At 40.5% G+C, this 23,586-nt stretch overlaps 1 protein-coding gene across 1 annotated transcript in view; it reads right to left on the bottom strand.

The window, feature by feature from the left end:
- colec12 (collectin sub-family member 12) overlaps positions 1-23,586 on the bottom strand; it is a 209,844-nt gene that overhangs the window by 52,085 nt on the left and 134,173 nt on the right. The window lies entirely within an intron of this gene.

Here is a 23,586-nt window from a genome sequence, read left to right as displayed (position 1 = left end):
CCAGGCTCTGATTCTTTATCTTCTTCCAGTGGTATATGTCTGTTACAAACTTTTTGGAGATGCCCAAGGGGAATCCTAACTATATGCCTAAACCACCTCAACTGACTCCTGTCGATCCAGAAATGCAGTGATTCTACTATGAACTCTTCCCATATTGTTGACCACCTTACCCCATTATAATGATTGAACCCAGCAACCCCTAGCAGGAACACCGTTTCAGGCAGTTGTACTCAAAATCCCTATCTTTCAGGTACTACTGAGTGTTCCTGGCCATAAGCATACATGATAGCTTGAAAGCTTTGTCCAAACACTATTGCACCAATTTATTGGTCAATCTTGGAATCGTTTCTACCCTCAATCGTAAACAAGTCCATGAGGTAACTCCACTCCTCCACTTGTCTTTCCTGCATGGAACAAGACTCTTTTTTTCAGGAAAAGACCACAATTTGGAGATTTCTGCCATTGCAATGCACCTAGGTTATCTGAAATGTATTTCTTTCCCTTCCAATTAGTCTGGCATGTTGAAAAAGGCCTGGGCCAACTGTAATCAGATGGGTTTTTCACTTTGCCTGAGATATATATGAGGGTGTTCAGTTAACAAGAAGTTGCCAAAGAATAATGCACCTCTAATGTGGTTCAGGGCAGCGTGTTGTCCCAAAGAAATCTTCATAAAAGAGATGTTTCACACAAATTGTCAGAAAGCACCTCTCAACATTATTGTAGGTTGACCATGACCAGAAGGAGGAATCAGAGCCTAGTTTAGAATGGTGACCTTGAGAAAATAGTCCTCCAGGAGCATCTTTAAAAGTGAGGAGTTACTGCAATCCAAGAGAAGACCTGCAATGTTCTAGCTAGATGGTAGCTAGGAAGCCAGCAACTCACTTCATGCTAAAAGTGCCTGACCCTGCCACGATAGATAAGAGGAAGGGGAAAGATGGGAGAGATGGGATGGTGTTGTCTCTTTAAAGGTAATATGAAATATTGCCGGTAGTTAAATACTTTATCTCCATGTTGGAAGATGGCAGCACCAGGATCTTGATTAGGATTAAGATTACCCCTGTTACCTAATCAGAAAGCTGGTGGGCAGCTCAGAGACTATCTGAAAGACATGGCCATTTACTGTAAGTCCACGCAGGTGCAGTGATACAAGGAGCGATTAGATGCAGATCTAGTTTGGTGTCACTTTTAATAGTAAGGATACCACCCAGTAATTTCAGGCCAAATTCTTTTTTGAGTCTGAAGTGAGGGGTAGAGTTTGGGGTAAATGCTCACTCATGTAAGAAAGAGAGATCTGGCCTGTGAGAGATGATGGTAAAAGAAGAGTGCCATAGAGAACCTGGAAGGCATCTCCCATCACACAACTAGGGGTTCAGGTTTGCATACAAAAGGCTCAGTAAGAGAGCAGTTATTCTATACTCCCCAAATTATAATTCCTCCCTAATGAGCTTTGTTATTTAAATATACTGTATGTACTATCTTGTAAAGGATTAACAAGCATAACAAATTCATCCACAATCTCTGCCCTCTTTCCATTCTGTCATGGTATTTAAAACGCCAGACATCAGACAGATGAGCTTCTCATTCATTTGTGAGGTCCAAAACACACCCATGTTCCTTATTCCTCATCACTGCATTATACGCATTGTATTCTGTCATGCACATACAGCCCACCCCTATGACTAAACACAAACCCATTTTTAATTTTTGTCAGAGCGAGTCACAGACTAGTTGGACTGAGTCCTGAGTCTCTTGGTATATCACACTAGGCAAATGTCCTTCAAGGGAGCCAACTTCCTCTGACTTGCTCAGATTATGTAATTGAAAGCTAGAAAAGTCGTCAAAGATAACCTGGCATTAACTGTGCCCAAGCAACCCTTGTGTTCTGACAAGCAGGATACAAAACGTTGAAGTGCATCTCAAAACAAAGATGGTGTCACGGCACAAATGAAAATAATAATCAAATCTATTTGTTCAGAAATTAAAGTAATATACTGTATACAAATACAGTAAGTCCTTATTGTAAACCTTAGAAGACAAATACTGAAAAAATTAGCCAGCATAAAAGAAGTTTTTTAACATTAAGAACAAAACATTTTTCACTAATCATACTAAAAGTCCAAATTCATGACCATATATGTACACTCCTTTAGATATTTTGACTATTTTGACTATTTTACAGTATTAAAGAAGCGGAGAGGAAAATGGAGCAACATCGTTTTGCCCAGCACTCTGTGGACCCTACAGATTTTGAAGTTAGTAATATAAAATTAACACACGACCAAGTCTGTCACTAATTAACAGTCCCAGACAGAATAAGAGTTGCCTCCACTGCCTCGGTTGTTATCTTTTTTTGGCCATAATAAAGTTCAGATGCCACAAATGTGGCTTTAGCAGAATGGGACCTAGCTGTTGAATTGACATCTGGAAAAACAATGTGGGTCATGGAACAAAGGGTCCTGCTGTCTCATATCGGGAGGAACCCCCAAGGACAGGCCTGAACAGAGAAAACAAGCGGCCCAGCACCAGCCATATCACAACCGACCTCCTGTTTGTTTTCCTAGTTTTCCCTTCTGAAGACTTTTTTTTTGGGTTCATATGCTTTTGCTTCAGTTCACAATTTTTCCTTTTTTGGTGAAAGGAAGTGTTGTTGTTAATTAAAAGCAGGCCCATAAATGACAAAAAGCAATTTCAAAAAATAATATGGAAGGCTAAGAACAGAATCTTGAATGGTATCAGCATTACTGAAAAAAGGAAGTGGTCAGCTTTAATATGGGAAAATTTAATGAAACCAGGCATTTGGGTATTTCATGTTAAGTTTTCTTGAGCAAAGCTACCCCCTGAAGAGTGAAAAATATCTAAATTAGTATGAAACTGATTACATCTTGCCTGAAGAAGGGGCCTGAGTTGCCTCGAAAGCTTGCATATTGTAATCTTTCTAGTTAGCCAATAAAAGGTGTCATTTTGCTTGGCTTTTCTCTACATTCATAATGGCTAACACGGTACAACACCCTAGTACTATGAAACTAATGAAAAACATATACGTTTGGGCAGCATGGTGACACAGTGAAGTTTACACACCTTCCTTATATCCAAATAGGTGCACCATTATCCAACAATATGCCAAAAATATGCAGACTGGTGAGTCTAATTTGCCATAGAATGACTGCACATTGATGTGTGTTTGTGTGTGTGTGTTTGTAAAAGCACCCTGTAGTGGACTGACTCCTGTCTGGTTACTTCCTTGCTGCAAATGGTGCTGGGGTAGGATGTGGACCCCACAACGCTGTAATGGAAATAAGAAAACAGAGGGGTGAATAAAAGGAGCATTCTGATAATGGAGGCATAAATGTGCACTCATAACAACTCATCTGTGAGGATGACTTGCACACTCTTTGTGCTCTTGCCAATCTTACTACAACAATTACAATCTTATTGAAAAAATCAGTTGGCTTGTTTTGCAGCACATCATTACACTCATTTAGCTTTATTTGATGCCAACAGATGCTCTCTGGTTTGCATGTCTCTTTGTAACAGTGCATAGCATGAAACATGGCAATGTCCAATCCACAGTCTGCATTTCTCTACATAATAAGCCAATGCATGCTAACCATTAGCACACAAATGTGTAGTAGAAAACCGCCACAATCTGGATTAGTTCTTGTAAACAAGGACCAAATAAGAACAACTGCCAACATGACAAATGCACATCTGGCATCTACAAAATGTTTTTATTTTGTAGTAATGCTAAATAAAATTGTAGAATTCTGCAGGCACTCGAAAATTACCTATCTAAATATATAAAATGGTAAGGTTTGTGTCCATCTGTCGTGCACTTATTTAAAATTAACTGGGGTAGAACCTTGATCTAGGCTTTAATTCAAAGCTTGTGATGTGATACCCACTGTTAAAGCAAAAAGGTGACATGGCAGAAAGAAAAAGAACAGCAGTAACACTCTGATGACTGTGAAGCAAATTGCAGAAGTCAGTTATAGGATAGTGTGAAAGATCAGCCCGGCTACAGACAGACACCAAGGACAGACAATGTCCAAAAGCACGCAACGCTTATTAAACCGTTCTTTTTCCCACACACACAGTGCCCAAATCAACTCAGTCCTTATATTACATTTCTTCTTTGTTTCATCTGCTGCCTCTACTCCTCTCCTCACAAGCTTAGTCTTCCTCCTCCTGACTCTGGCTCCACTAATGGAGTGAGGCAGCCTCTTTTATACTGCACCCGGAAGTGCCTGCATGTGAATTCTGGCAGCATTTCTGGGTGTGGTGGAAGTGCTGCACCCCACGGCTCCGGAGCTGTCCAGGCGCCCCCTGGCGGTGGCCACAGACCCCAACAGGTTTGAGCTTCTAAGCCTCAAGCCTGTGGCCCCGATGCAACCCAGGGGGGATGCCCTCTCATGCCCCTCTCCCAGTCCCTTGCTTCTCCAGGCCTTCCACTAGGGCACGATCCCCGGCCATCTATCACAATAGGAAGAAGAAGGACAGTCCTGTGTCCGCTGGGCATCAAGCACATCCAGAACTACTACCTGCTGGTGCTCAGGAACTAATGGGGCTGGAACCTTGATCTCAGGAGGACCAGAGGTCCAGATGTTTCTAGTAATGAAAAAGCTGTAAGACTGGTCAGCAGGCTACGCTGCTATGGTTGCAAGCCATTGGCACATCTGTATTACATGTATAGTCTTTCACACTTTTCCAAGGTTTTTTATTTGAAAGAAAGTGTGTAGCACATTGGTGAAACAAAAAAAAATCTTTTGAGCAACCAACTAATATCCAGTTTTTCCAGTTTCTTTGTAAAGGGCAACAGTATAGATGTTTCAGGAGGCACACGGTAGCTGAGCCACAGCATTGTATTTGCCTGCTTTTGCATTGTATGTGAATATGAATGTAAAAAGGCAGGTGGAAATAAAAGGATGCTTATCTGCATTTATCATGAGAACCCAGCCACAGGGGATGCACAAACCAGTGTGTTTCTTCATGCCGGTCCCAAGCCCAGATAAATGGGGAGGGTTACGTCAGGAAGGGCATCCGGTGTAAAACTTTGCCAAATCAATATGCGGACAACAATATAAATTTCCGGACAACAATATAAATTTCCATACCAGAACGGTCGAGCACCGGGTTAACAACGACCATCACCAGTACTGTTAGCCAACATGATGCTGGTGGAAATTGGGCTACTGTTGGCCGAAGAAGAAGAAGGAGAAGAAGAGGGGGGAGACGTGTCCGGAGTCAGGAGGAGAGGAGGAAGGTAAAGAGAATGGAACTGAGGGTAGGAACTTTGAATGCTGGCAGTATGACTGGTAAGGGGAGAGAGTTAGCAGATATTATGGAGAGAAGAATGGTTGATATATTGTGCGTACAAGAGACTAAATGGAAGGGGAGTAAGGCAAGGTGGATCAGAGGTGGATTCAAATTGTTCTATCATGTAGGGGGTATTCTGAAGGAACAGTATGTCAAGAGTGTTTTGGAAGTGAAAAGAGTGTCAGACAGAGTAATGATTATGAAGCTGGAAATTAGAGGTGTGATGAGGAATGTTGTTAGTGCATATGCACCGCAAGTTGGGTGTGCAATGGATAAGAAAGAAGATTTTTGGAGTGAGTTGGATGAAGTGATGAACAGTGTACCCAAGGGACAGAAAGTGGTGATTGGAGTGGATTTCAATGGGCATGTTGGTGAAGGGAACAGTGGAGATGAGGAGGTGATGGGTAGGTATGGTGTCAAGGAGAGGAATGAAGAAGGTCAGAGAATAGTGGATTTTGCCAAAAGGATGGACATGGCTGTGGTGAATACATATTTTAAAAAGAGGGAGGAACATAAGGTGACGTACAAGAGTGGAGGAAGATGCACACAGGCAGTTTACATCCTATGCAGAAGAGTCAATCTGAAGGAGATTGAAGACTGCAAAGTAGTGGCAGGGGAAAGTATAGTTAAGCAGCATAGGTCTGTAGGATGACGTTGCAGATCAAGAAGAGGAAGAGAGTGAGGGCAGAGCCAAGGATCAAATGGTGGAAGTTGAAAAAGGAAGACTGCAAGATTGAGTTTAGGGAGGATTTGAGACAGGCACTAGGTGGTAGTGAAGAATTACCAGATAGTTGGGAAACTACAGCAGATGTAGTAAGGGTGACAGCAAGAAGGGTGCTTGGCATGACATCTGGACAGAGGAAGGAGGAAAAGAAAACCTGGTGGTGGAATGAGGAAATACAGGAGCGTATACAGAGGAAGAGGATGGCAAAGAAGAAGTGGGATAGTCAGAGAGATACAGAATAATAATAGGAGATAAGGTGCAAGGTGAAGAGAGAGGTGGCGAAGGCTAAAGAAAAAGCGTATGATGAGTTGTATGAGAGGTTGGACACTAAAGAGGGAGAAAAGGACCTGTACCGATTGGCTAGAAAGAGGGACCGAGCTGGGAAAGATGTGCAGCAGGTTAGGGTAATAAAGGATAAAGATGGAAACGTACTCACAAGCGAGGAGAGTGTGTTGAGCAGATGGAAAGAGTACTTTGAAAGGCTTATGAATGAAGAGAACGAGAGAGAGAAGAGGTTGGATGATGTAGAGACAGTGAATCAGGAAGTGCAATGGATTACCAAGGAGTAAGTAAGGACAGCTATGGAGAGGATGAAAAATGGAAAAGCCGTTGGTCCAGATGACATACCTGTGGAAGCATGGAGGTGTTTAGGAGAGATGGCAGTGTAGTTTTTAACCAGATTGTTTAATGGAATCTTGGAAAGTGAGAGGATGCCTGAGGAGTGGAGAAGAAGTGTACTGGTGCCAATATTTAAGAATAAGGGGGATGTGCAGAACTGCAGTAACTACAGGGGGATAAAATCGATGAGCCACAGCATGAAGTTATGGGAAAGAGTAGTGGAAGCTAGGTTAAGAAGTGAGGTGATGGTTAGTGAGCAGCAGTATGGTTTCATGCCAAGAAAGAGCACCACAGATGCGATGTTTGCTCTGAGGGTGTTGATGGAGAAGTATAGAGAAGGCCAGAAGGAGTTGCATTGCGTCTTTGTGGACCTGGAGAAAGCATATGACAGAGTGCCTCGAGAGGAGCTGAGGTATTGTATGAAGAAGTCGGGAGTGGCAGAGAAGTATGAAAGAGTTGTACAGGATATGTACGAGGGAAGTGTGACAGTGGTGAGGTCTGCGGTAGGAGCGACGGATGCATTCAAGGTGGAGGTGGGATTACATCAGGGATCGGCTCTGAGCCCTTTCTTATTTGCAATGGAGAAGGACAGGTTGACAGACGAGATTAGACATGAGTCCCCGTGGACTATGATGTTTGCTGATGACATTGTGATCTGTAGCGATAGTAGTGAGCAGGTTGAGGAGACCCTGGAGAGGTGGAGATATGCTCTAAAGAGGAGAGGAATGAAGGTCAGTATTAACAAGACAGAATACATGTGTTTAAATGAATGGTGAAGATGCAAGGAGTAGAGTTGGCGAAGGTGGATGAGTTTAAATACTTGGGATCAACAGTACAGAGTAATGGGGATTGTGGAAGAGAGGTGAAAAAGAGAGTGCAGGCAGGGTGGAATGGGTGGAGAAGAGTGTCAGGAGTGATTTGTGACAGACGGATATCAGCAAGAGTGAAAGGGAAGGTCTACAGGACGGTAGTGAGACCAGATATGTTATATGGGTTGGAGATGGTGGCACTGACCAGAAAGCAGGAGACAAAGCTGGAGGTAGCAGAGTTAAAGATGCTAAGATTTGCATTGGGGGTGACAAGGATGGATAGGATTAGAAATAAGTATATTAGAGGGTCCGTTCAAGTTGGACGGTTAGGAGACAAAGCCAGAGAGGCGAGATTGCGTTGGTTTGGACATGTGCAGAGAAGAGATGCTGAGTATAATGGGAGAAGGATGCTAAGGATAGAGCTGCCAGGCAAGAGAAAAAGAGGAAGGTCCAAGAGAAGGTTTATGGATGTGGTGAGAGAGGACATGCAGGTGATGGGTGTAACAGAACAAGATGCAGAGGACAGAAAGATATGTAAGAAGATGATCCACTGTGGCGACCCCTAACGGGAGCAGCCAAAAGAAGAAGAAGAAAGAAGATCTGCACTTATCATGAGAATTAGAAAGTACCAGGTCTAAAATGGTAGAAGGGGCGTACTGATGCTCCTGATGCAGAACAAACTTTAATTTGTAAATTAAACTGTCAAGTATACACCAGTGTCCATGCTGTGGCCGTTATTCTGAATTTTGAATACCAGCTAGAGTATAATGGCGGTGAGCTGCCCGCTGCTACCTTTACAGCACTTGAGTACTTTGATCTCTGAAACAGCACTATCTCTTATATATAGGGTGGTCCAGATCTAACTATGCAACTTTTAATGTAATGCAGGAAAACAATGCAAGACAAAAGAATTGTTCGAAATATCTTGCAATAAACAAATGCAGGGCAGGTGCTGCCATTTATCGGCAACAAAAATAATTTTTTGTGAATTCTCTATGTAATAAACTTAATAAGTTATAGCGTAATGAAAATTGCATAATTGCATAATTAGATCTGGACCACCCTAAGTATTTCTCTTCTGGTTCGTCCTGCTTCCACATCAAAACCGGTCCCGCCCACATGCAGCCGACACGCATTTCTTGATTCCTATTCTTCCTCTTCCATGTCATGCACTATACTGGCCTACTGAGCATAATACATCCAACAAGTACTCGAGGTGCTGCCACAACGGTAAAGTAGCTTTACCACCTTTGAGGGAGCCACATGTGTCTTTAAAACAGCTTCTTACACAGCAAACATCAGAAGCTAAAAATTATCGTGAACACATTCGAGAATACAACTCTTCTCTAGCATTTGCTTCCATGGGTGCACAGATAACTCAACCTCCTGGCTACGGGCCATACTGTTTTAAAATACACGGGCAAATTTATCACCAAATCTCTCCACTATATGCTAACACTTCTACCTCTCCAGGATATGGACAGTTGTATGTCTTTGACACAGCGCAAGCTACTGAAGTACGCTTACAAAATAAAGGAAACTCTGCATGCAGCGAAAATGTACTTCTCCAGCTAGATTCCATGCTCAGAACCATCAACCCCTTCGCTAAATCATACAAACACATGCAAGAAATCGCTCAGTTCAATCCAACAGCATCTGTACGAAAGGTTTTCCAGGAAAACCCTAGGCAGGATTTATGACGATACAATGCCCCGACATGTCACATCGATACTGCAGCGATTTTCATCGGAGAAGATGGCGAACCACCTGCCAAAAGGGACATTTGCATCTATCCCATAGGCAACTCCTGTAAACAGATTTCCATGCTCAATATGAATTGCGATCCTATGGTTTACCCACTTTTATTCCCTTATGGAGACATTGGCTGGCACAAAGATTTACAACATGTTCCCGATAAACGAACTGCCAAGCAAATAAAACTTACTCAATGCCAATTTTACATGTACAGATTAGCAATGAGGAATACATTTAGTATTATGCACTCCAGCGGCAAACTATTCCAACAGTACGTCGTAGATGCGCATGTTAAAACAGAGGGTGCGTGTCTCAACTATCTTAGATTACATCAACAAGATCTGCACGTGGAACTCTCAGACGCAGTGCAAGCAAACGCTGAAAATAACGTACGTATAGGCAAAATGATCATATTACCGTCCACATTTCCAGGAAGTCCAAGATACATGCAACAAAACTATCAGGATGCCATGGCCATAGTACGTAAATTCGGAAAGCCTGATTTATTTATCACTTTCACATGTAATCCTGCTTGGCCAGATATTCTACATGTACACTGCGTCTTTTTCAAGAATTATTTATTTCTTCTTGATTACTGAATTCCTTTCTCACCGTTTTCTGTTCCTATTCTTACACCGGCGTATGCTATGCCGGGCGTCGGCTAGTATAAAATAATAGGTTACAATAGAATTTATCTTTGCAATTTTTCATATTTATTGTATTAAAATAACAATAATAAGAGTACTACATTTTATATGGGTAAGTGAGGAGATATGGTATGTGATCTGAATAAGATGTAGAATATTATGTTTACTGATCTATAGTATATGGTTTTTAATGCAACCTTCACATCAATACAGTAAATTAAATAAAAATGTACAAATTATTTGCAGAGCACTGTGTTTGAAGTGCTTTACAAGTACACATTAGTTATTATTTCTGTTTTTTATGGTTTGAAGCAGGCTGTCAGAGATACAAGCTTGAAATTTAAACTACAAGGTTTACATGGCAGCCTGGAGTTGAAATCCTATCAACTAAGAAAAAAATGGAACACTAATTTATTTAATAAGGATTGCCTGCTATAAATTATAAAAATATAAAATAGTAGGGGCCCTGTTGAAGAAGGGAAGTGCCAACAGGAAAAGGTTGGTGGGAGACAGCACCATGCAAGACCCTGGCAAAGTGTATGCTGGTAATAGGGATGCACTTGTCCATGCCAGTACAACTGGTACGCCTCCAGGGGCAGAACAGGTAGACACCTGCAGGGATAACACATGGAGGCACCACCACCTACGTCACAGAGCAGACACCTACAATGTAAATGAGTAGGTGACCAAGCCACTACCAATATCTGGGTTGCCCAATCCTTTACTTAAGAAGTTACGGATGACAAAAATGATTACGACAGAGGAATATGTGGGATTGTACTGTCCCCAAGACAACAGTGGGAGCCACAGAGCTGACTTGGAGGCCTATCCCTTTAAGGCTTATGTAAGATCTTGGGTGTTGGGACAATGGGCACCAATAGGGGGAGCTCTCGCTTGGTGTGTTATGATGTGGTTCATATTACATTTTTTTCTGTTTTCTTAATGTTTTGGTGGACTTTTTGTCTCTTATATTAGATTTTGGAACAAGAAGATTTCAGATTTCTATCCTTTTCCATTAAAAATGTATTTAATATAGTTGAATTAATTTTGCATCTGTTTCAAGACCATTTTGTTTATTGTAGGCACCGCCATTATGTGTTGCCTTGACCTGAAAGTGCCAAATTGGCGACATTATTAATCTATAGGTATAAAGGTCATGATAATCACTTACTATTTATCCAGGTTTATAGAGAAAAAACAAAGAGATTAACATGCATGTGTTTTGTGAGTCTATTCTTGGTTAGCTATTCTAGTGCTACTTTTGACTACAATTTGAAGTTTGGTCCTTTGTTTTGACGACCTCTCCCTCATTTTACCTCTTATCTCCTGGTTATTTTCTAAAACAATTGCAGCATTTTTCATTTGGGGCAATATGTGGTGAACCTGAAGATCATGGAACACTACCTCTGAGCCTGGGAATGATTCTGGGGTGTGGTGAGGAAGTGGCCTGGAAATAAACTCTAAAACATGCTCCCTTCTAGAGGCTTATAGACTGTTGAGTTAAGGTAGAGATAATGGTCAGCATTTGACCAACAGGAATAAGTTTGTTTTTAAAGTGTTGTTTATCAAATATGGAAGATGGATCTTGAAATGGTATCCTCTGGGCTAACAGTGAAACAGATGATAAAACTGCATAAACAGAATAGGAGAGTGAACGAGACAAAACATCTGAGGAGCTTTTGGAATAAACAAAGAAAGTCGGATGAAGTGCTACAGTACGTATGTCCTGTCTGGTTTATATCGGTGTTTCCTTTTAAATATCAGTATACTTTACTTTAAATACAGTGCCTTCAGAAAGCAGTCAGATTCCTTCACTTTTTTCACATTCTGTTATGTTGTGATCTTGGGCTGAAATCATTTAAATGTATTTTTTCCCTCATCAAGCAACACTCACTACCTCAGGATGACAAAATATGACATCAACACAAGTTCAGATGCTTTACTCTGTGCTTTACTGAAGCACCTTTGGCAGCGATTCCAGCTGCGAGACTTTCTTGGATATGACGCAACAAGCTTCGCACACCTGGATTTTGGGATTTTCTGCCATTTTTCTCTGCAGATTCTCTCAAATTCTGTTAGGTTGGATGGAGACCATCACTGGACAGCTACTAATGGTGGACAACTTTTGACAGCAGACAACTGTTTTCAGGTCTCTCCAGAGATGCTCAAGTGGGTTCAAGTCTGGGTTATGGCTGGGCTACTCAAGAACATTGACAGAGCTGGCCCTAAGCCATTCTGTGTTATCTATTCTTTGTGCTTAGGGTCCTTATCCTGCTGGAAGGTGAACCTTCAGCCTAGTCTGAAGAGTTTGTTTATTCTGAGTCTGACAGGTTTAACTTGAGAGTACCTGTGGACTGACTGATTAAAATTTGTAATCATTTAGGAGGCCTGGGTTCGCTTCCCGGGTCCTCCCTGCATGGAGTTTTCATGTTCTCCTCATGTCTGCGTGGGTTTCCTCCGGTTTCCTCCCACAGTCCGAAGACATGCAGGTCAGGTGGATTGGCGATGCTAAATTGTCTCTAGTGTGTGCTTGGTGTGTGTGTGTGTGTGTGCTCTGCGATGGGCTGGCACCCTGCCCGGGATTTGTTCCTGCCTTGCACTCTGTGTTGGCTGGGATTGGCTCCAGCAGGCCCCCGTGACCCTGTGTTAGTACATAGCGGGTTGGATGATTACTGACTGACTGAAATACTGAAATAAGTGCCTTATTGTGTGATTAATAAAAGATTTGTACCAAATGTAAGTCAAACAAGTCACCCTAACCATTTAGTGCTTATTCTACCGTTTAAAATGTTCCCCTTGTCAATGGCAAACTTAACTCCTTAAGTCCCACCACTATAAGAACAGTCGAGCACAGTGTTATATCTGCCAAGCTGAAGTTCGCATTTATAAACCAAGTGACTCCTACCATCACAGTTTCCAGGCAGGGTGAGTTTTACTGCAACTGCTTCTCAGAGTTTAAGAATTGTTGTGTTTACTTCAAGCAACCAAGAGAGCCTATTACAGTACAAATGCGATATTATTCAAGGTTAGCCTGGCTTTTCTCACAGGAAAATGCATAATTTACAGCATGACCAGCTCTTGTGGAGTGAGAGCAACTCTTGATTCCCATAAATGAATGTGTTGTACATGACTAGTCTTATGAGCCAAATTCTGGAAGAAATGCAGTAGGTTAGGAAGTAGACCTTACAAACGACTGAGGAGAAAGAGATCTAAATAGACATGTACAGTCTGATTGAATCAGGCATTGCGAATGGCAGTTTGTTATCCACCTTGATAGCACACTAGCTTTGTGTTTCTCTAAGGCAGTTTTTATATAGCATCTTATCCTGCACCACCATATGTATTTTACCAGGTTTCCTCCTGGCTCTAGTCGTAAGGATGGTTATTAACTGAAGAACAAAACTTACATTTTCTTTATCAGCAAGCAGTTCAGAGATGCCAGATAGAAGGAGTCCCTTAAAAACCAGACCCAAAACATAACACACTTAGTGATTATGGAAGTTTAAGTGTGTGTGTTTGGGAGATGCTAGCATTGCTGACTCACAAAGTCCTGAGTTCGAACACCAGCCTGGACACTGTATGTGTAGAGTTTGCACAAAACATGCCAGTCAACTCAAATTTAGGCCAATTGTGAATGAGTGTAGGTGAGTACCTGAGTATACTAGTGAAGGGCTAATATCACATCCATTGACGGAATGACCAGGTTCTCCCCAACCATTATGTGGATTCGTAAAATGAATGAAAACATGAGGAAGCATGCTGTCAAAAGTCATGCAGATTTAAAGTACTGTGCAATAGTCATAGGCAACCTATTATTCTTCAAGTAAGGTTTTTGGGTAACATGTAGTTATTTATTGATGAAAACGTTATAAAATGTTAAAATGAATATAAATAAAAAATGCAGCAAGGATATCTTATCCAAAAGTTTGTGGATATCTTGTGAGATGGTTGCACAGAGTTGGCTCCTCGACCTCTCAACAATCCATGTATTAGTTAAATTCTAATAGCCATACAACTGATTCAGATTCATGAAGAAGAGTATTTCTTTTCCAAACCAAGTGTGCTAGGGGTGCAATTTAACAAATAAACTGGTGTATTGGTGTATGTGTAATCACACATATGGGGAAGTGCCTAACCTGACAGTTTGTAGAAATAGTGAATTGGGCTAAAGAAGAAAAGGCAGGCAGGCAGGCAGGCAGGCATAGATAGATAGATAGATAGATAGATAGATAGATAGATAGATAGATAGATAGATAGATAGATAGATAGATAGATAGATAGATAGATAGATAGATAGATAGATAGATAGATAGATAGATAGATAGATAGATAGATAGATAGATAGATAGATAGATAGATAGATAGATGATTGGGATTAATAAAGTATCTATCTATCTATCTATCTAGATAGATAGATAGATAGATAGATAGATAGATAGATAGATAGATAGATAGATAGATAGATAGATAGATAGATAGATAGATAGATAGATAGATAGATAGATAGATAGATAGATAGATAGATAGATAGATAGATAGATAGTGTGGCAGGCGGCCGGGGACACCCCTGCACACTATATTCGGGGAAGCAGCCTTGGACAATGCAATACCTCCCCCTGGACACTAGATGACCACCCCCCTGGGTTGGAGCAGTGCCTCAGTTTCCCACAGGGCTCCATGGGAATTGGAGTTGGGTGCAGCCCTGTTGGGTCCCGCAGGCACCGCCAGGGTGTGTTGTGTTTGGGACTTCTGAGCCTGTGTGGGCAGCATATTCGTTACACCTGGAAATGCAGCCAGAACTCGGCGATCAAGCACCTGGAGCACTTCCAGGTAGACTATAAAAGGAGCCAGCGACCACCACTCAGGGACCAGAGTCGGGTGGAGGAGGACAAGGTTGCCTGGGAGGAGTGTTTAGTGCTTTTGTGATACTTGGTGTGCTGTGCTTTTGGACTGTGTTGTGTCTGTGGGTACAAGGAAGGCGTAGCCCACAGACGAAGAAGAACAAACATTTTGTGTTATTTTACACATGCTTCCGTGTCAATCTGTGTCGGGTCAGCCACAATATAGCGCCTTTCTTACAATAGATAGATAGATAGATAGATAGATAGATAGATAGATAGATAGATAGATAGATAGATAGATAGATAGATAGATAGATAGATAGATAGATAGATAGATAGATAGATAGATAGATAGATAGATAGATAGATATTTGTTTGACCCCAGGCAAATTGAGCTTTTACAGAAGTTCAAAAAATATGGAAACAATGTAACCAACAACAACAACCTCTCCTCATAAACACATATAAGAGTTACAAAAAAAAGAAGAAACACCTCTTCTGAACTGGCTAATGATAAGAGAGCAGTCACAGTGAGGTTTTATAAAGGGGTACTGATGTTGGTATAAAGAAGCCCCAGTATCGATTCCTGACACAATTAATTTGCTACCTAAAAGCACTTAGTGCAAGCATGTCTTAGAGAGGACCAGTAAGCACCCGATTCGCCAGCAAATCAGAAATCCAAGAATGGCAATCAGTTTCTGTTCCGTTCGATATCTGGATGGATGACATATCATGGAGGGTGGGTGCGTCTGGGGAAATGTCATTTAATTACATAAGCATATCTGTAGTAAAGTGGTCTCGTTTTGTGGAGACGTGATTCCGTTGCCTTTGCTGACACTGACTGCTGGCAGAGTGGAGCACAGCAAGTTCAGTTTACAGGTTGTGGTGTTCGTGTGCCAGCCACTGAGTCTGGGAAGCCGCTGGGTTAGAGTCTGTGACCGTCATGTGATCTATATTACTGTCACAGTGGATTAGAGCAAGTGTAGCTCACAGGTTGTGTTGTTTGGGCGGGACGCCGCTGCGTTTGACTCTGGACTCTGGGGCGGGCACCAAACTGAATGACCACTATGTGATCAACATTACTGGCACAGTGGATTAGAGCATCGCACTTACGTTTAATACGGAGCGTTCGTTTATTGTTTTCTTCCATCTGGTGTCGTTAATATGCTGTGTAGTCTGGACATCTGGGGATTCCATACTGTAATAGTGTAATGTGATTCAAATATGCTCTGAATTGTTTCATTTTGGTTTTCTCTGTGGCTGTGTCGTTAGCTATGGGCTCGGATTTGTATTTCCGTTGGTTGAGCTGTTTCGTTTCTGAGCCGTGACTCCTTTGCCTGAGAGCTGTTTCCTCATTGAGCCGTGAGTCCTCTGCCTGTGGTGTTTCAGAAGCGTGTTGTAGGCGGCAGTGCGCTTCGAAGTCTGGACGTCTGGGGATTCCGTACTGTAATACTGTAATGTGATTCACATCTGCACTGAATCGTTTCGTTTTTGTTTTCTCTGTGGCTGTGTCGTTAGCTATGGGCTCGGATTTGTACAGCCTAAGCAAACGGCTGTGTCCGGTACATCTACTCTGTGTTTTCTGTGGCTGTGTCGTATCACACTGGTAGGCAATTCGTGACATCCGGTTTACAACGTTCTCGTCTCTGTGGCTGTGTCGTTAGCTATAGGCGGGCTCGTTGCAGTGCGGCAGTGCGCGTGCGCCTCGATGCGCCCTGCGCCCAGCGCCCTGCGTCCATATCCGGTTTACAACCTTCGGTTAGTAAGATGGATGTGCAGCACTATGCAGCTTATAATGGTCGTCAGTTTTGTTGTCATTCTTTCCTCTGCGTCCCATAACTGAGCCTGCCTCTTTGATTTGGTGGGCCTCTCTTGAAGTGATGCTACTGGCCCAGCACACTACAGCATAGAAAATGACCCTGACCATCACTGAGTTACACAATATCATAAAGGATTTCACTACACATGTTAAAGGAATTATGATCATGTTAACAAATCATATCTACATCATATAAAAAAAAGTGAGGACTGTGTTTACCCGGGCTACTTCATTATTTTTTACTTGCCTCATTAAATCATACAAACTGTATTCTCATTTTTCAATGGCTATTATTATGTACAGATTACATGCAATCTTCCAGAAAGGTGCACAAGTGCTAGCATTGACCTTCCCCAAACCGTATAAGATGTGTGTCATCAAGTTGACGCTAAAATGAAATGATGTGTCATGCAGACTAGAGTTCATACATTTCCCATTTAGGAAGGCTGGTCTTTGTCTTTGAACCATAAATGCACTTAGAAGAAAGAAAATGACAAAAAAGACTCTAGTGGACTGTTACTCTCTTGCACAAAGTTTGGGAGGGTGTCTTGGACTGTGCCTAAAACAAAGTGAACATTACTGTATGAGTAACAATTTTAAGAAAAAATAATTGTGAAAGTGTTTTGTAATTTTTCCTGGTTTTCATTTGTCATGTTATATTTTCTGTAATGGCTGTGAACTACAAAATCCAGATGCTCAATGCATTTAATATGCCCTTTATAATTTTCATTTATTATTATTATTTAAATGGGACAGAACAGATTGGCTTATAATCACCTGAACTAGTGGAGGATTCTTAACTAGGAGTCTACACATTTTCCTTGTTCTGGTGCTCTGGTTTTCCTCTACAATCCCAAAGATGCGTGTGGTAAGTGAATGAATTAGCCAATCCAAACTGATGTGCATCACTGAGGCCAGTAATGAACTGGCACTGTCGCCGGACATGAGATGAGCCTGTGCCACAGTCTCAGGGCAGTGTGTTGACCACTGAGAAGATATCAGCACTGGATCAGCCATATTTTCATTACAGGGCACATTGAAACATACACATCCACATAAAATAATAATGCTGGATAAACAGAGGAAACTGGAGTACCAAAAACCTTGAAGACAAAAGGATGAATATGCAAACTCCACACAGATAGGGATCTAGACACAAACCATTCCAGTCTTCTGAAATTGTGTTAACATCTACATAACACGCTCCAGATAGCCAGAGAAAATATCCATTGTGGATGGTATCTATTTTAAAAAGATTCAAGCTGAATTGAAGCACAAAAATTTAAATATTTATTAATAAGACAGCTGGCAGGAAAAACTGTATAAACATTTTCCACAAAACCATAGCATACATTTGTCTAACCCAACAAATGATAATTTATACAGTCATATTTCTTGCATACCACAGTAAAAATAATTGTTGTATCTTGGCACAAAAAGAAAAATTACTATAATCCTAGTTCTTTATGCGTGCTGTACTGGTTAAATAAATGCTGAGCAGCTAGCAGGAAATTATAGTAAAATCCATACCGTGTTTAGCTTAAGAAAAGGCCCAGGAGTGCCATTACTTTAGGAATGCTCTCCTGTTTTGGTCAGTCGTTTTTTGTTTTTTATTTTATTTTTTTTTCACAGCATTTGTGTAGGTTCGGTATTTAATATCCGATTAGGGTTACTTTATCATAGCAAGGCGTCTGGCATTAATGTGGGTGCAGGCTGTGTTGTTATCTTGTAAGGCCAAGCTAGCAGTATCATATTTGCAATTGTGGCATTGGAATATTCAAGGGTTTACATTAGGAGAACACTTAAAGAAAACATGCTTTAGGGGTTTCCCCAAATCTTTTTGTTGTAATTTAAAAAGAAAAGCTAATGAAATAAGAGTAGCTAAAACTATTTGACCCCCACGGCTAATATGTACTGTAAACTTCAAAGGATAGCAGGGTGCAAAGTGTCCATCCATTAACCAACCCACTGAATCTGAACACAAGGTCACAGGGGTCTGCTGGAGCCAATCCCAGCCAACACAGGGTACAAGGCAGGAACCAATCCCGGCCAGGGTGCCAACCCACCACAGGACACACACAAACACACCAAGCACACACTAGGGCCAATTTAGAATCGCCTATCCACCTAACCTGCATGTCTTTGGACCATGGGAGGAAACCGGAGTGCCCGGAGGAAACCCATGCAGACACGGAGAGAACATGCAAACTCCATGCAGGGAGGACCCGGGAAGCGAACCTGGGTCTCCTAACTGCGAGGCAGCAGTGCTACCACTGCGCCACCTTGCCGCCCGCGGTGCAAAGTGTGTATTATTAAAATCAGTATGGTAGCTACAGTAAGACACAAATGTGTAATGGTTACAGCCAAAGCCATACTGCTCAGATCAGATTTGGTTAGCATGGAAACTTACTGTTTCTTGGTTTGCAAATCCATTTTCAGACATTAGCTCTGTCTGGCTCTAAAAACTTTGTCAACATACAGTAAATGTATAGTTTTATGTTAGTCAAAGCCACTTGCTTAATAAGGTTAACTTAAGTCCTCTTCTGAACCCTCTGCAGACTCAAGGTTCTGTGTAGGTTGGACAATTTATGCTAGTATGTTAAAGGATAAGACCATGTTTGAAAAACAAATATGACATCCAGTCTGGAGAGGACTAATTCTGGTCAACTGAAATTAGGTAATTTACTTCTCTGATTACACTGAATGCTGACATTTTAGTCCAAATGTTAGGAAACTGTGTAACAATTTTTCACTTAAAAAAACTTATGCTGATGAAGAATAAATGACAACTTTACTGACTAATCCTAACCTATGGATAATTTTAATCTCTTTTTAAATTGCAACATACTTAAATGGGACGGGAGACATAGGGGCGCAGTGGTAGTGGCTACTGCCTTGCAGTACGAGGACCACAGTTTGTGTCCCTGGCCCTCCCTGAATGGAGCTTACATGATCCCCTGTGTCTGCGTGGGTTTCCTCCAGGGACTCCGTTTTCTCCCACTGTCCAAACACATGCAGGTCAGGTGATGCTGAATTGACCCTAGTGTGTGGTGGGTGTGTGTTCACCCAGTGATGGACTGCCTTTTGCCCAAGTGCTAGCTGGGATAGGCTTCAGAAACCCCCAAACAACCCTAGTCTGGATCAAGCAGGTTGGAAAATGACATGACATACTTAAATGGGTCACACCTCCTATTAGGCATCCATTAAAAAACAACTATTAATAGTGTAGAAATACTTAATAAATATGCTATTAAAGATACTAATTTATCATTAAAATATTTTACTGTTAATTTTCTTTTTTTGCATTACTAGGGGGCTCTGCCCCCTGCTCGCTTTGCTTGCCATCCCCCAGGTTTGTTTACTCGGATATACAATTTAAAGAGATTTGTTATTTTCATGGGTATTGTTACATATGCATTATTTTCACTTTTACTTTAAAACTTTTGTAAAAACAATATTTGGAATTAACTTTTCTTCAAGATTGTATTGAATTTTGATTCCGTGTTTGGACTTATATCGTGACAACACGACGTATAACTGCCAGTGAGTGAATATCGTTTCTTTCTCTCTAATAAATAAACTGACTTTTTCAAATGTTTGTTCCCGTAATTTGTTACTTGTCATAGCAAAAGCTGTTGTATCGCGCCAACATTTTTGAATGTCTTTATGAAGTTCTACTTTGCCTTTTGCTCTTTGTCTTTTATTTCTGACCCCCATTAGACCTGCGAGGTTTTCAATTCCACTTGGTCCGGGCTGATTATTACTTTGCTTATTTTCTGAATTTGCACATAGATTATTATCGTTCTTTTTTGAATCCTTTTCTCTTCGACGCATTTGGGTCTCTTTTCGACGCGCTGTTCTTTCTTCTTTGCTTAGTCGTTGACGTGTCATCTAGAACGTATAATATTATTGTCCTAATAAAATTTATAAGAGCTGAGAGTGCAGGAAGTGTGTCTGCCAAAAGCATTCACATGACTGAGAAGTTAGATGTATGGGACTTGCTTCCAAAGGTTGTAAGTATGATGTCACTTGAAAGAATCTCTTCTGTCTCGCGGGACTTCATTCCAAAAAGTCTCTTCAGAAAGTCACGTCTTGCCCCAAGATTTTTTTTATTATAATAGAGAGATATTAAAAAGGCTTATAATATCTTGAATAACATGCAGACTGTTACTAGTCAGATTATAATGAATACCTAAACTAAAGTGTGATTCTTAAATACTTGTTTTCGAGAAACGGTGTGATTTTTTTTTAAGTGTCATTGGATGTCCATTCATGCAGAAGCATTTACCACAAACTAACTTCTGCCCTCATTTTTTTGAAAGCTCCTAACAGGCCAATGTCATTTAATTCTTCAAATGTAGTTTCATTTCACAGAATACCAGCTTACATTTTCAAAATACTGAAGCCACTGCCTCCCATTCCATTGCTTGTTGGAAGATGGATACAAGAGAAGGATTGGTCACACTTTTTCCCCGACTGTTTTTTATTGTTGTTGGCACTTTATATAATGTCGTTGTGTCTCTTACATGGCTTTCCATAACTACTTTTATTTAAAATTATATTATAAGAAAGGGTAAGCCTGAGAAAGAATTTCTTTGTTCTTTTGACAGACTGAAGCAAAACTGAAATTGAACCACAGTCAACTTCTCATACATTTAATGCTGTTAATTGCTTTTAAAAATTCTTATTTTGAAAAACACTATATAAGAAAAGGCTGTGATTAAATAAATATATCACCTTACAGTACGATAAATGTTATAAAAGAAAGGAATCGTTTTAGCTTCAAATAAACAATAATCAACTAGAGCTGTGTTATAATGTTCAAATTGCCATACTAGATTTGTTTCTGGAATTAAAACAATGCTTAACTGCAAATGAATTAAGAAGGAAACAACTGATGAATAATTTTTCACTGGAAGGCAATCACATGCTATGAAGCAATACTCAGCATGAACTTCCTTTTAAAAAATCTGTTCTAAAAATGCCTGCAATTTCTTATAAACATAACAGTACTGCACTGCAAAACAAAACAAAACAAAACAAAACAAAACAAAACAAAACAAAAAGTATTTTTTTATTGGAATGCAACATTTCCCAATTATAGTTTATGCATTTTCTTAAAATCAATTATCCATTTTTCAATCCAGAACAGGGTGATGTGGGCTGCAAACCTACGCTGCCAGTGAAAACACTGAATGGGGCAGCGGCACACAGCAGGACATGCGCTAACATTTACAGTCATGAAGCTGATTTAGAGACCCCGACTAATATAACATTAACTTCTTTGAGATGTGACTACCATGCCACCCAACTACCGAGTAGTCAACATTTTTTTTAAATAATGCATTTCATGAAGTCATTTCCAAAGCAATTAATAATTTAAAAGTACCAAATAGGCTAAGCATTTTTTCCACATGTATGGTAATTGGATTGAAACACATAGCTGGGCCCTTTGGTCTTTTCTTTTGTCCAGGATGAGTTGCCGCCTTTGCCTCTTTCTGCTGAGAAATGCTACAGCATCATAATAACAAAGATCTGTAAAATTAAGGTAAGAAATTACGTTCAAGTTTACTGTATGTGTTAATTTATGTTTGTTGTTATCTTGAAACTTCAGATCATTTGCTGTACATTGAAGAAGACTGTACTCCATCACACACACACATACATTCTGAAAATTCTGAACCGATATAGAGCATAAACACTGCAGTTTAGAGTACATTTTTTTCCTTTGAGTGTTGTATTTCTTAAGTTCAAAAGCTAAAACTAAAAAAGGAAAACTAAGTTGTTATTTTACTTGGTTTTTCAGAATTAAGAATGCATATCACAGCAAGCAAAGGAAGCAAGTTCAAGTTAGAAAAGAAAACAGTCACAAAGACGGCACAGATGGCATCAGCAAAGCCAGCTTGAACAAATCCAGGATTTTTATCTCCAGTAGACACTTCCTCTACACCTTGAGGTCAAAGCAGGAGCCATTTTTAACAAAAAAGACTTTACTTTCTAGGAACATTTCCTTTTATAACCGATAAAGATATTCAAGCTGCTTTATTTTTTTACATCTCTGGATAAGATTATTACCCAGCAGGTTCTGGTTTGTAATGGCAATTCAATACTCTTACAAAACAGTATGAGTATTTTTAGTTTTTTTTTTTTTTTTTAAAAAGGAAACTTCCAGAGAAGGTTCATTTTCAGTTATTCTGTATTATTTTAATACAGGACTTGCTTTGTGAATAAAGCATAAGGTTGTTTGTACAGCACTTCCGTTTAAGGTAGGCAGTGGCAATGAGTGAAACTGAGTGCCGCTGAAAAAACATTTTCTCTTAGAAGACTGCTATACTTCTTTTCTTGGGGGTCTTTTTTTTTGGAGAAAGCAGATACTCAAAAATGCAAGTGGAGGGGCAACAGAATATCTACTTCATATGAGATGCTTGCTCCTTTATTCTGTATTACAGGGGTCCTTGCTCTTTGTCCTAGAAGATCACAGTAGCTATAGGTTTTCATTCAAGAGCTACTACAGCTTAGTCCATCATTGGGTGCTCACATACATACATGTAGACTTTCAGGATCAGAAACCAGCACGTCCCTGGGAATGTGGGAGAAAAACCCATATTGACACAGGAAGAACATGCACACTCCACAATCTCAATGAACAGGCACCAAATTCACACTCAGGATGCTAAATCCATGAGGCAGCTGCACTAAGCAGTGCCACCATGCTGCCCTACCAATTTTCATTTCAAGCAAACTGTTAATTGAGAGTAAATACTCCTAGTATACCTGGAGTAATGATAAAGATCTCTGGGATTTCAAAATTTTAGATTTCCTTATAATTAAACAAAACTGAGTTACGGAATGTGAAAAAAAGCAGAGTAGTTAAAATAATCCCTAATAGGCTTTGATGCAAGTACTTATTTGTGGCTTTACAGGCCTTGGTGTTGTAAGGCCTCCTTTTGGAATAGCATGGTGGAGTTCATTGGAAGAGGAATTTGGGCAGAGATGGTTAGTCCCATAAACAAAATAGCTGCATATCTCTTGTGATCAAGTTCCCCATTTATAAAAATAA

Source organism: Erpetoichthys calabaricus, chromosome 6, assembly GCF_900747795.2.
Source record: "Erpetoichthys calabaricus chromosome 6, fErpCal1.3, whole genome shotgun sequence".
NCBI classification, from domain to species: Eukaryota; Metazoa; Chordata; class Cladistia; order Polypteriformes; family Polypteridae; genus Erpetoichthys; species Erpetoichthys calabaricus.
This window is presented reverse-complemented; position numbering and strand designations above follow the sequence as displayed.